Consider the following 13237-nt stretch of genomic DNA (forward strand, 5'->3'; position numbering starts at 1 on the left):
GAGTATTCTTCCAAAGATGCTCCAGAGAAGCCATATTGGATTTGTAGGCTGAGGCTACAAATCCCACTTTACTTTCAAAATCTACTCATTATTGTCATACAAATGAATCCGAACAAGTATAAAACCAAAGATAAGCTCATTGTCTTCCACCACCCTGACTTATGTGCAAATATGACTGGTAACAAATCTCCCATTCTCCATTAGTGCTGCTTTAAGGTCTATGAGTTTTATGAAGTTAACTAGGACAAAAATGATGATCCCCACTTTCCAGATGAGGAAACCAAAGATCAGAGAGAAGTGATTTGCCCATCAACATAAAGTGGCAGAACCAAGACTCAGATTGAAGTTTTCTGATACTCTTTCTACTATATCATAAAAGCTCTCCTCTATAAATGTCAATAATAATTGGCTTGATGTTTGACTGATGACACCCATTACAATGAAGATGTTCAAAAATATCTAAAAGCTATCACCACAACTTGAGCCTCAGTGGAAAGATTAATTGTTATTTGTTTGAAAATCCATTTTAATCAATTTCAACTTTCCAGTTTATCTTAACATTAAGGACATGTCATAATCCAAACATAGGTTTTCAATTGGTTTTAATTTTGATAATAAATTACAAAATAATAGAATTATAGCATGTAAGAGCTAAAACATGTTTAAATCATCTTATCCAATTTTTTCAATTTATACATAAAGAAATCAAATTCCAGAGAGATGAAGTGACTTGACCAGGGACATAGTTAGTGTATTGATAGTCTATGCCCATCATTTTCTAATTTTTTCCATTCCTGTTTTTAAAACCGATCTGTAGTAAAGGAGTAGGGTACAACAAACACCTTAATATGTATAATATATTATAGAATAATGATTAAAAAAAAAAACAAAGGAGAGGTCAAATGCACATCTGTTATATTTTTACCTGTAGTTTCCTTCTCTTCCAAAATTTGACTTCTAGACTGGCAAATTTTAGAAGAGAAGGCAACTACAAGTAAAAATATAATAGATGTGCATTTGAGATATGAGGATACAAACAGAAACAAGAAAAGGCAAGATGACATTGGGGGAAAACTAGACATTTTGTCTGGTGAATTTTACTGGAAAGTATAATACATGAATGAATAAGTAATGAATGTCTGAATAAAAGAAGATAGAGAGGAAGATAGATGAATGAATGGATGGATGGATAGATGAAAGATAGATGATAGATAAATAGACATATAGAAAGAAAGATAGATGTATGGATAGATGAAAAGTTAGATAGACAGAGAAAGATGATGGATAGATAGATAGATAGATAGATAGATAGATAGATAGATAGATAGATAAAAAATCATTGAGCACATACTTCCAGGTACTCTACTAAATATTAGGGATACAAATACAATCATAAGGCAATCTGTATTCTCAAGGAACATACTTTCCAATTGAGGAGACAATATATTCAGAAAAGTGGAATAAAAGCTTGAGGATAGAAGTCATAAGGATGGTGAATTGATATATGGAGTATCAAGTAACATGCCATTTCCAGGAACAATGACACTATTGATTGTTTACTCTGCCCAGAGCAAAGAATGGAAAATAATTGGAGGAATACAATAAGGAACACATTGTGGGGTATATGTGGAGCATGCATGGTGATGTAATCTCATTAGTTAAGGGAGTATGTGCATGGATGAATTCATGCACTCTTCAAGTATCAAAATAAAGGTGTATTTGTCAAGGGCAGGAATAAAAAGTCTAATTTAATTAGTATGGTGAATTCTACATAGTTGGTTGCAGGAGATTCATAGATAAAAGGACATCTTTTCTCATCTTCTAACTTTACAGATGATGGAAGTGAAATCCCAAAGTCTGAAGTTCCCAAAAGATGAAATGATTTGCTCAAAGTCACATATGTAAGAGCAGGATGAACTTCCTGTTCCAAGGCTATAAGCTCAGCATTTTTTCCATTAAACTATGCTGTTCTAATTATTTGAATTGTCTCTTAAAAGTTTATTTCATTTTCTAAACATTAGGCACTTACCCTGTTTAGAAAATGAAGTGACATCACTTTAACTCTATCCAGAATGTCTTTTTTTAAACTATTCTCGCTACATTCCTTACCGATGATCTCCTCTACCTGCTCACCCTCCATTCTTTTCTCATTTTTTCTCTCTATCACAGACATGTAGGGAACACATCAGAGCTGGACACTAGCAGTTCCAAAGGAACTTATTGTCCCTTTCACAATGGAAGTGCTAAAAAATGAATGAGGCAAGTTTTACCCATGGCAGCCAAGTATCATCTGGGGGAAAAAAGGATGAATTAATGACTTTGGCAAAACACTGGAATGTAAGACAATAAACTGTAGGGATGGTGGAGTGGGAGGGAGGCTTCCCTAGAAAACACATCTGTTCTGAGCAAAAAAGAACCTGGTGCACACCATAAGAAGCAACTGACACAGCTTTTTGCTTAAGCAAATAACAAGACCCAAAGGTTGTGTCAACAAAATGACTCAAAGGAACTTGTTTGTATCAGAGCAAGATCACAGACATCAGGCTATCAACTGTATTTCTGTAGTTCAAAGTAAGTGGCATTTCAAGACCAATAAAGCATTTTTCTTGCCCTCCCCCCCAAAAAACCCCAGCTGATTCAGGGAAAGAACATTGTAACTGAAGTTAGAAGACCTGAATTCAAATCCCACTTTGTTGTTTGTTACCCACTTGACTTTAGCTTCAGTTTCTTCATCTGTAACATCGAAATTGGACCAAATAATCTTTAAGATTCCTTTTAGATCTAAATCTGATACTATGAAGTTCACAAGATGGAGAGTGCAGTATTGTAGAATAAAATGTCCACATTTTAAAGCATACAGAAGTAGCCTGGCACAGTGACTGGAGTGCTGGGTTTGGAATCAGGATTATCCAGGTTCAAATATAGGTTCTGATATTTATTCCTTGAGTGACCCTATGCAAATTACTTCACTTCAAAGTGCCTCAAGGAAATTCTCAAGGGGCTGAATCCCACACTAGAAGCTCCCCACGAAGACAAAAATCACAATTCTTTGGTACATTTGTGTTTTTACAGCATGGCTCAGAAATGTTTAATGACCTGCCCATTGTTGCACAATTAGAAAGTGAAAGAACCAACATCTGAATCCAGGTCTTCTGATTCAAAATCCAATGAGAAGGCAATCAGACAGACAGAGGCACAAAGGAAGAAGAGACTGACAGATAGAAACAGACAAGAGACAAAGGGAGGGGAGAAACAGGCAGACACACAGGTAGAGACAGAGAATTGTTGAGTTGTTTCAGCCATGTCCAACTCTTTGTGACTCAATTTGGGGGAGTTTTTTGGCAGAGAAATGGTTTGTCATATTCTTCTCCAGCTCATTTTACAGATAAAGAAATAGAGGCAAACAGGGTTAAGTGACTTGCCCAGAGTCAAGCAATTAAGTGTCAGAGGCCAGATTTGTATTCATGAAAATGAGCCTTTCTAACTTGTGGTCTTGTATTCTATCACCACACCATGTGATAGAGAGATAATATAGATAAATAGCATCCCTATTTGTATATATTATAATACAAATATATACATATATTTATACATACACATGCATACAATATAAACATATACAAATATAAAATATATACATGTATACACACACTTTTTAATATATATATATATAATACACATTAAACTTCACTAGATAATAAGATTCAACAAGATTTCAAATAGACTAAAATTCTGAACTAAAATTTAAATATGCAATTTTTTATATATAAGTATAAAGTCCTATATACTTAGGTGGTTTTTTAATCAATTATCGAAATAGGATTTTAGTTAACAGCAAAATCAATCATTATTGTGGGGTGATGTGGCTTCCCAAAAGGTATTATGATTTTAGAAAAATGATTGGATTTATGATTATATTAGCATGGAGAATTCTCTCTACCTCCCCAAGTCATCACTTTTTCTGTAATGTGTAATCTTAAAAATCTAGAATGCTCTTCCTACTCTATTCTGCCTACTGATAAACTTTCCTGGATTCTTTGAAGTCCCAACTAAAATCCCACCTCCTACAAGAAGTCTTCCCTAACCCCTCTTAATTCTAGTTCTCTGTTTATTATTTCCTATTTAACTCTCTCTCTCTCTCTCTCTCTCTCTCTCTCTCTCTCTCTCTCTCTCTCTGTCTCTCTCTCTCTCTCTCTCTCTCTCCTCTTTCTCTCCTCTCTCTCTCTCTCTCTCTCTCTCTCTCTCTCTCTCTCTCTCTCTCTCTCTCTCTCTCTCTCTCTCTCTCTCTCTCTCTCTTTCTCTCCTCTCTCTCTCCCCCTTCAAGGATTGAAGGAACAAAGAGTTTTAATCTAGAGACAAAAGCCCTAAGGGAAGAAAGAGGGAGGCTAGTAGAAACAACCATTCTAAAAATCTGAGCCATGGCGGAGAAAGAACTCCATTAAACTTATCTGTGTAACTCCCTGAGGCAACTAAAAAACCCAAGACAAATGGGGAAATTTTACAGTGAAGAACACTCCATCTCAATACAAGATGTCTGTTTGATAATTAGAGCTGTTAAAACTTAGAATGGGGAAAATTATAAGGTAGAGAACTTATCACACACTAAAAAATGTTCGAATAGAGACAAGAATACCATCCATCAGAAATTCCTAGATTGGGGATAATGTTGTTATTGTTGTTTTTCTTGTTTCATGTCTGACTTCACAACCTCATTTGGGGTTTTCTTGGCTAAGATGGTAGAGTGGATGTCCATTTCATTCTCCAGTTCATTTTATAGATGTGGAAACTGAGGGAAACAGTGACTTGCCCAGGAACACAGAGCTAGTAAGTATCTGAAGCCAGATTTGAATTTAAGATGAATCTGACTCCAGGCTTGGTGCTCTATCCACTGAGTGCCCTAGGCTACCCTCGGTGACCATTGGACTAGAGGACTTCTAAGATTCCTTCTAACTCTCAATTTATAAGTCTATTTTTATCTACCATTTCTTATGTGTAAAGAGTGCCTTGTTTAGACTTCAGTATTTCATTTTATTAATGATGAAAAGGTAATGTCACCCATTCTGTCAGCAAACAAATATAAACAGTCTCTGATGACTTAATACTGATTTTCCATCTTCATAAGGTTATTTGCTCCCAAGATTTGGACAACAAGAGTTTGTCTTAATGGAAGGCCCTAAGCTATGCAGTTGTCTTCCCGTAGAGATCAGGCCCAGGCCCAGACTCAACATTATTAGTAATTGTGAGGTTTATTTTTATAAATGTGCCTACAGGCTATTAGCAGGATGTGTTCTTTCCTGTGTCCTAATTTTACCCTATTTAAAATGAGAGTCAGATGCTTTCCAATCTCAAAGGATATTAAAGATCATGTAAGGAAAAGGGAAAGGATGGTTTTTAAATATCAGGATGGGGGAAGACTGCTGAAGGAGCCTCTGTTGCCTCTGTAGAAAAAGATTAGAGAAGAGAAATGTATGAAAGGTCACTGTATTAAGAAAAAGGAGAATTGGAACTAGCATGGAAGCTAGAGGAGAGATTCTCAACATTTTCATTCTTTAACATGAGGAAAGAAGGGAGGCAGTAGTCCACAAGTCTAAGTCCCATACAATTTGAGGCAACCCAACACAGAATTTAAGGCATACAACTTTGGGACCAATGCCCTCAAACTAGTTTCTAATGAAGTGATATATATATATATATATATAAAGGTTTTATAAATCAGGTAGAAGATTCAATCTCATGATGTTTAAAGTCCCCTTCAGTTCTGAGTTACAGAAGCTAGAAGGGACTTCAGAATCTCTCCAGTTTAGCCTGTTCCTATGAGTATCACTCATGATAAAGGCTTTGGAAATACATAGGAGTAGTTAATCAAGGTTGAAAGACCAAGATCTTAAATAGGGGCATATTATCTATTCAGGAAATTGTTGAAAAACTAAACCCAATTGTAAATCTCTATGACAGCCAACCCCCTCACACTCAGAGGTATTCCAGGATTAAAAATCTAAGACTAAGAGTCCCTATTCTTCAGAAACAAATGCTGAATTTAGGTTTGAGTCTCAGCTCTTGGGCCTTTGGACTAGAAGATCTCTGAGTTCTCATCTAAATCCATATACCTATTGATGATGTGAATAGTCTCCAGAAAAGATCATGCCCCTTCTAAGTAATCCAGTATCTAAGTGAGCCCCATTGAAGAATTGACTTTATCTTGTACAGACAGAGCTATCCTGTTGGTTGTCCACAATTACCTAATGCAATCTGGAAGCTAAACTATAGGTGTCAACTCCCGAGACTATCTTGTATAAACAGGACAACCAGGACTATCAGTTGATTTACTAATGCACTCAAAGAGCACACCTTGCTCTGAGTCCTTTCCCAAGAAAGGTCCCACCTCTGCCCTTGTAATTTTGAGGTCATTGGGGACTTCACCTACTTGCTAAGTATTACAAAGCTTTGTCCTTTGACCTGGAAATGATTTGAGCCTGTGAATTCATTCTGGATGACTCCCCATCTTCTAACTTATAACCTCATCATTACCTCATCATTTTTTAATGCTCTACAGAATGACTTGTTGGATCTCATTAATATGAACTGATAGGTGGTTCCCAACATTAAAGTGATTGATCAATATATCTTTATTTTTTATTTGTTTGCAAGGGGACTTTCTCCATTCCCAATTCCAAAATTTAAAATCTGACAAACAACAATCAAATCTATAGGAAACTGACTAGATTAGGAGAGCCAACCATTCCATGCAATGGAATTACATGGGATTACAAAGGTAAAAAGAAAAAAAAAGTATCCTCCCATTCACAATCTTAATGGGACCCATTTAATTTACAATGCAGAAAAAATGATTTTGCCTCTATCCTCTTAAAGGTGAATAGTAACTGCTTCTAATAATGTTGTGAATTTTTATTTTTATTGTTGATTTGTCTGATAGCATGACTATGACTTCATTGGATTATAACTCCTGCCTTTTTTGGGGATTTACTTGTTGGGTTCTGTGTTCTTATCCATTCTATCACTCTTTGGTTTTATTGAATTGTTTAATTCATTCACATTTTAAAACATCATTGTTAAACTTCTGTTTCCCATGATTTATTTCTTTTATATTGCTTTTTTTTACTCATCTTCCTTCTCTTCTTGTTGTTGTTCATTATCATCATCATATCTTTCTATACTGCTTTTAGGTTTGCAAATGCTTTACATATATTATTTCAATTGATCCTCACAATACCCTGAAGGTAGGTGCTATTATTATCCCCATTTTTATTGAAGATCAAACTGAGGCAAAAAAAGAGTTTAAAATGACTTTTCCAAGGTCCCATAGTTAGAATTTGAGATAGGATTTGAATTCAGGTCTTCATGACCTCAACTACAATGTTCCAAGATAATACTTCTTTTAAGTCAGTACATCTCTTCCATGCCAGTTGGGTAACACAGCTTTTTTTTTTTTTTCTTTCTTCTTTCCCTTCTCTTTCTTTTATCCATATAGGATATCACACCCCTATCTGAGCATGGATTACCCAAAGGAATATAAATTTTGATCACTGAAACCTCACAAGATATTTTGGGGTTCACAAATTAGATTTCTTTCTGAAGTCCATGCATTAAACCCTAATCTCTCTAGCTCTCATTGCTTGACCAACAATAGGTCCTAGGCCAAGACCAACTTGGTCATTGTTTGGACCTTGTTTCGTTCAGAGCAAATGTTAATAACAATTGTTTCTGTTTGTGCCAAAAACCTTGATTCCCCTTCCAGAATTTTTTTTTCACTAGGTAAAAGAGTCCAATATCTGCCTCATTTCTTCCTCAGCCTTAATCACTGAATGGGTATTTCCTCAGTCAAACTGAGACTTGGGAAAGAATTTTAATGTCAAGATCTTCCACTGCATCCAGGGCCATTTCCAATCATCTTGGTCTATCCACTGGATCCAGATGACTCTGAAGGTAATAGTGAGACAGGTTATCTTGCACAGCCTCTCACACTTAAATCCAAGTCACCTACATGTCATGGTATCATCTCCCTGATATCATGGTCCTCTTTGAGAACTAAGGACAAGCAACTATATTCCTTCCCCTGTGGTTAGATGGGATTATATTATTCCCACAGTCTCTCCTTTTTCCCATTTGCTTATCTTATCCCCAGGACCTTCTTTACTTCAGTTGTTCATTTCTCTTTCTTTTACTCTATTATTTGTTTTTTCTCTTCTTTGGTTTTTTCTCCTTCCCAATTAAGTAATTAGGGGAAAACCTCCCTCTTTTACAACCTTAATTTATGATGTGGGGTTTTTTTGTCCTTTTCCAAGAAATTTCTTTTACTTTGTCCTTATCACTTCCCTTCTCATTTATCCTGAATTTTATTTCGTGATTCATTATTTTTGTCCCTTCTTTATTCTTTTTACGTCCCTTAGGGGAGCGAAAGACAAGAAGAACCAGATTTTTAGTTCTCTCAAATCCAATTTTGACATTTTGTTGATATTACTTCATCCTCTCTTTTTTTCTGCTACAACACTCTTGAAAATATCAATTCATGAGGAAAATAATGCCATATGGAAATTGAGCTATGTAGCAGTAGTCACCCTATGTCACAACCCCTCACCATTATCTATTTCTATCTCAAAGTCCATGCCAAATCAATTTGATTGGGTTACATGTGGCCATCTCCATTTCAAGTTCCCAATGCTCATAGGAACTTAAACATTCTTTCTCTAGTACCCATGGAAATAACAACCTCATAGAAGGTGGCCTCCACACACACAAATTGTCCCCAGATTAATTTCACCACTGTATCTCACCATAGGCACATCTTGTCCAGCAATAGAATGCTTTTCAGTAATACTCTGTCCTTTTCCTCTGAACAAGATGTCCCCCATTAGTCTCCTATTCCTCTTCATTCCCACTTTTTTTCTCCCCATTTATGCAATTGACCACTATCCCACATTTATAATAATTATCTCTAGAAGGTCACTTAGGGAATTTGATACATGGTACATCAATTCAACTTTTCTACCTTTGCTTCTCTCAGTTAAGTTTTCCTTAAATCTTGAGCCCCTTGGTTGCCTTTATTCCTTGATGGACCTCTTTGTTCTTTGTTTTATTCCATGGATCAATTTACATTTTAAAATATTTTTATATTTAAAATTTACTTAGATTTTTGCATGATCTTTTAAATTTTAAAATTTCATATAATTTCTGTCCTTCTGTTGTTTCATTTTCCTGACCCAAATGTTCTAGATTTACTGCCTTTAACTTCTTTTTTTTTTTCATATTCTGGAAACAGTCTTAATTCATGCACCCTAGGAAGCAGGCAAGAACAAGTGACATTTTATGTTCAATATTTATAGATGAGGAAACTGAGATTCAAAAAGTAGGAAGTCACTTCCTCAAGCTTGTAGATTGAATAGTGGAGCTGGGACTAGAATACAGCTCTAAAATTGAGACTGCTATTTAGACAGAAGTTCAGGGTTTCTATTGTAATGCCCAGGAATTTTCATAAGTAATATTAATACCTACAAATAATTTTACCTTCTTAAATGTAAAACTTCCATGGATTATTAATGTCAAAAATAAAATCTTCTAATCAAAAAATTGTATCATTTTGATAAGATATTTTATAACCAATCAACATCATAGAATATTATTTTAAATACCTTCATTCATCCTTAAGCATCTGATTATCTAAAATACGTATCAATTATTTTATGTATTTTTGTGTTTTCAAGTATTTCTTAAAGAAGACAAAGGTTCTTAACAAATATTCATTAATATCCACTAAATTGAATCTCCATTTGAAATAGTCAACAAGACATTGAAGCTCACTCTCTAGTCCAAAGTTTGGGAATTTAAAATAAAACAAATTCACTTTAAAAACCTCAGTCCATAGTCTTTATTGAAGAAAATTCCTCCTTTCTCAAAACAACAGTTATTTTATTCTACAGACCAGAAAAAAACTTCACAAAGAGACCATCTATTGAAAACCACTTATCTAGCTTCCAAAATACAGCTTTAAAATGGAAATTGAACAAAAGCTCATATCTGGAGTAGATCCATTTGTAGATGCAGAATGCATTTCACATTAGTACCTATGTTTAGAGAGGAATTCAAAAGTGGCCTACATACATGATCTTTCCTAGGGGGAAAAAGAGATATTATTTAAATTACTTTTTGTTAGTAAGTATTTTTGCATGAAATCAAATTGGCTAGTTTGGGCAATTTCAGAGAATGATTAAGAATGGAATTGTTTTTACCACTTTAAAAATGGGAAAAACTTTAAAATGAGCTAATTTGATTTATATCAATGTTGTTCTGGGAATGAAGATAATCCTTCTGGAGTTTAAGCTCAATTCCACAATTTTAAAAAATAAATTAATTTATATCAATGATCTTATTTTCTTAATATCATTTACGATAGCCGAATGGAGATCTTAAAATGTCCCATGGGATATTACCATAAGAAATTGTCTCCTGCCATGCAAAAATCAGACCAAATAAAAATAAGTTCAGGATATAGCAGTTGATTCCAAGAATATATTAGTGGCCAAACAGTTTGGCACAAAGGAAGTTGGATTTAAAGTCAGAATTTAATTCTATAAACATTTATTAAGTGTTGACTATGTAGCAATAATAGAACTAGCCAGTATTTAAATAGCTCCTTAAGATTTAAAAATATATATTACATAATATGGAAGGCAGGAAGGAAGGGAGGAAGAGAGGAAGGAAGGAAGGAAGGAAGGAAGGAAGGAAGGAAGGAAGGAAGGAAGGAAGGAAGGAAGGAAGGAAGGAAGGAAGGAAGGAAGGAAGGAAGAAAGGAAGGAAGGAAGGAAGGAAAGAAGGAAGGAAGGAAGGAAGGAAAGAAGGAAGAAAGGAAGGAAGGAAGGAAGGAAGGAAGGAAGGAAGGAAGGAAGGAAGGAAGGAAGGAAGGAAGGAAAAAAGGAAGGAAGGAAGGAAGGAAGGAAGGAAGGAAGGAAGGAAGGAAGGAAGGAAGGAAGGAAGGAAGGAAGGAAGGAAGGAAGGAAGGAAGGAGGGAGGGAAGTTGTGGTTCCCAGTCCTTAAGGAGACAGTTCCTGCTCCTATTTACATGGGTTGTTATTTGTCCTTCATTCTCAAAGAGGACCTTGACAGCAGGGAGGTAACACCATAACATGCAAATAAATTGGATTTATGAGAGTAAAGGTTATGTAAGGTCACCAGTCTCATTTCTCCATAGCTATTGAGTCCAGTGGCAAGATACATCAAGAAGATTAGAGATGGCCCTAGAAACAGTGAGAGATCTTGGGCTTTTTAAATTAAGCTTTTAAGCTTTCACAGGTCTCAGTTTGACTAAGGCAACCACCCATTCAGTGATTGACTTGGTTATTATTATACAACTAAATATATAAATTATATGTACATAAATACTAAGTAATTTCAAGAGGAAGAGAGTGCTAATAACTAAGATCAGGAAAGACTTCGAGAAGTTAGTGTCTGAGCTGTGTTTTGAAAGAAAGCTAGGGATTCTGTGAAGCCAAAGTAAAAAGAGAGTGCTTTGTAGCCCTGGGATACCACTTATGCAAAAGCAAGGAAGCAGAAATTAGGACATCCTGTTTAGACAACAGCTAGCAGACCAGTTTGACTGTAGTGAGTGTCTAAAGATGAGTAACCAATCAACAAGCATCTGTTAGGTACCTATATTGTAGGCCAGGAACTATACCAGGCACTGGAAGTACAATAACCAAAACAGGAAGGGAGGGGGAAACAATACACAGATAATTAAGCAAAATTTTATAAGTCTGCCTTCAGATACTTAAAAGTTGTACGACCTTAGTCAAATCACTTAAACCAAATTTGTCCCAGTTCCTCCTCTGCAATATGGTGACAGGCTTTAGAAGGAAATTGGAAATGGCTCAAGTATCTCTGCCAAGAAAAGTCTACGAACAAAGTCCATGATAGTCACGTAGAATGGCATGACTGAACAAGGAAATAGATTGGGGAGTTAGGACAAAATCAGGCCAGAAGGATGAAAGTTAATGCAAGGCTCACAGAATCATAGATTTAAGGCTGGAAGGAACTATGGACATTATCCAGTCCTCTTCATTTAACAGGTGAAGAAACAGAAAAAAAAATAGTTAGCATCTACATAGCATTGTACTGATGTCTCATTTTATCTTAAGAACAGCCCAAAGAGATAGATTTTAAAATCCCATTTTACAGATTAGAAAACTGAGGCAGAGATTTTTTTTTTTTTTTTCCCAAATGATTCACCCAGAGTCACAAAGCTAAGAAAGGATCTGAACTAAAATTTGATCTCAGGTCTTCCTGACTTTAGCTCACTAGTGCCTATTAGAGAAAAAAAAAAAAAAAAAAAAAAAAAGATTAAGGTTAATCATGGTGTTATTCAGCCATTTTTTCAGTCCTTTCTGACTCTGTTGATTCCATTTGGGTTTGTTTGGGTTTTTTTGGTGGTAGTGGTATTTTTTTGTTTGTTTGTTTGTTTGTTTGTTTTTAGCAAAGATATTGGAGTAGTTTGCCATTATTTTCTCCAGCTCATTTGACAGATAAGGAAACTGAGGCAGAGTTAAGTGATTTGCCCAGGGCCACACAGTTAGTAACCCATGGTAGCTTGTTTCAGATATTTGAAAGGGAAATTGTATGACATAGTGAGTGGACTAGCTTCAAGCAGAAGCAAAGCCCTGAGTGGAAGGCTGAGAAATAAAACTTTTGTATAGTGAGGCAATTGGGATTAAGTGACTTGCCCAGAGTCACACAGTAATAAAGTGTGAAGTGTCTGAAGCCAGCTTTGAATTCAGGTCTTCCTGACTCCCAGGGCTGTATTCTATCTACTGGGCCATCTAGTTGCCCCTAAATTTCTTTCTACTGAAACTCTATGCAAAAGAACGGATCACCTTATCAATTAGCAGACTCTAGTTGTTGCACATAGTTAAGGATGACCTGCCAAAGAAAGCATTCACTCCTCACTTTCTCACCTTGACCTCATAGAATCCCTTCAAAGCTTAATTTAGATGCTACTTCCTATTAACCCTTTCTAGATCCCTCTCCTTTCCAATTATTATTACTCTCTCATTCTAGGAAATACCTTTATAAATACTTTTATCTATTTTTTCTAAGCTTTTATCTATCTAAAACTTTTTTATCTAATATTTTTATCTGTTCTATCTAAATTACCCATAAAGAATAAACTCTTTGGGGGCATGAACTGTTTCATTTTCACATCTTCTAAGTCCGCCACAGATTCCTAGCAGCC

Source organism: Sminthopsis crassicaudata, chromosome 4 (genome assembly GCF_048593235.1).
Source record: "Sminthopsis crassicaudata isolate SCR6 chromosome 4, ASM4859323v1, whole genome shotgun sequence".
NCBI lineage: Eukaryota > Metazoa > Chordata > Mammalia > Dasyuromorphia > Dasyuridae > Sminthopsis > Sminthopsis crassicaudata.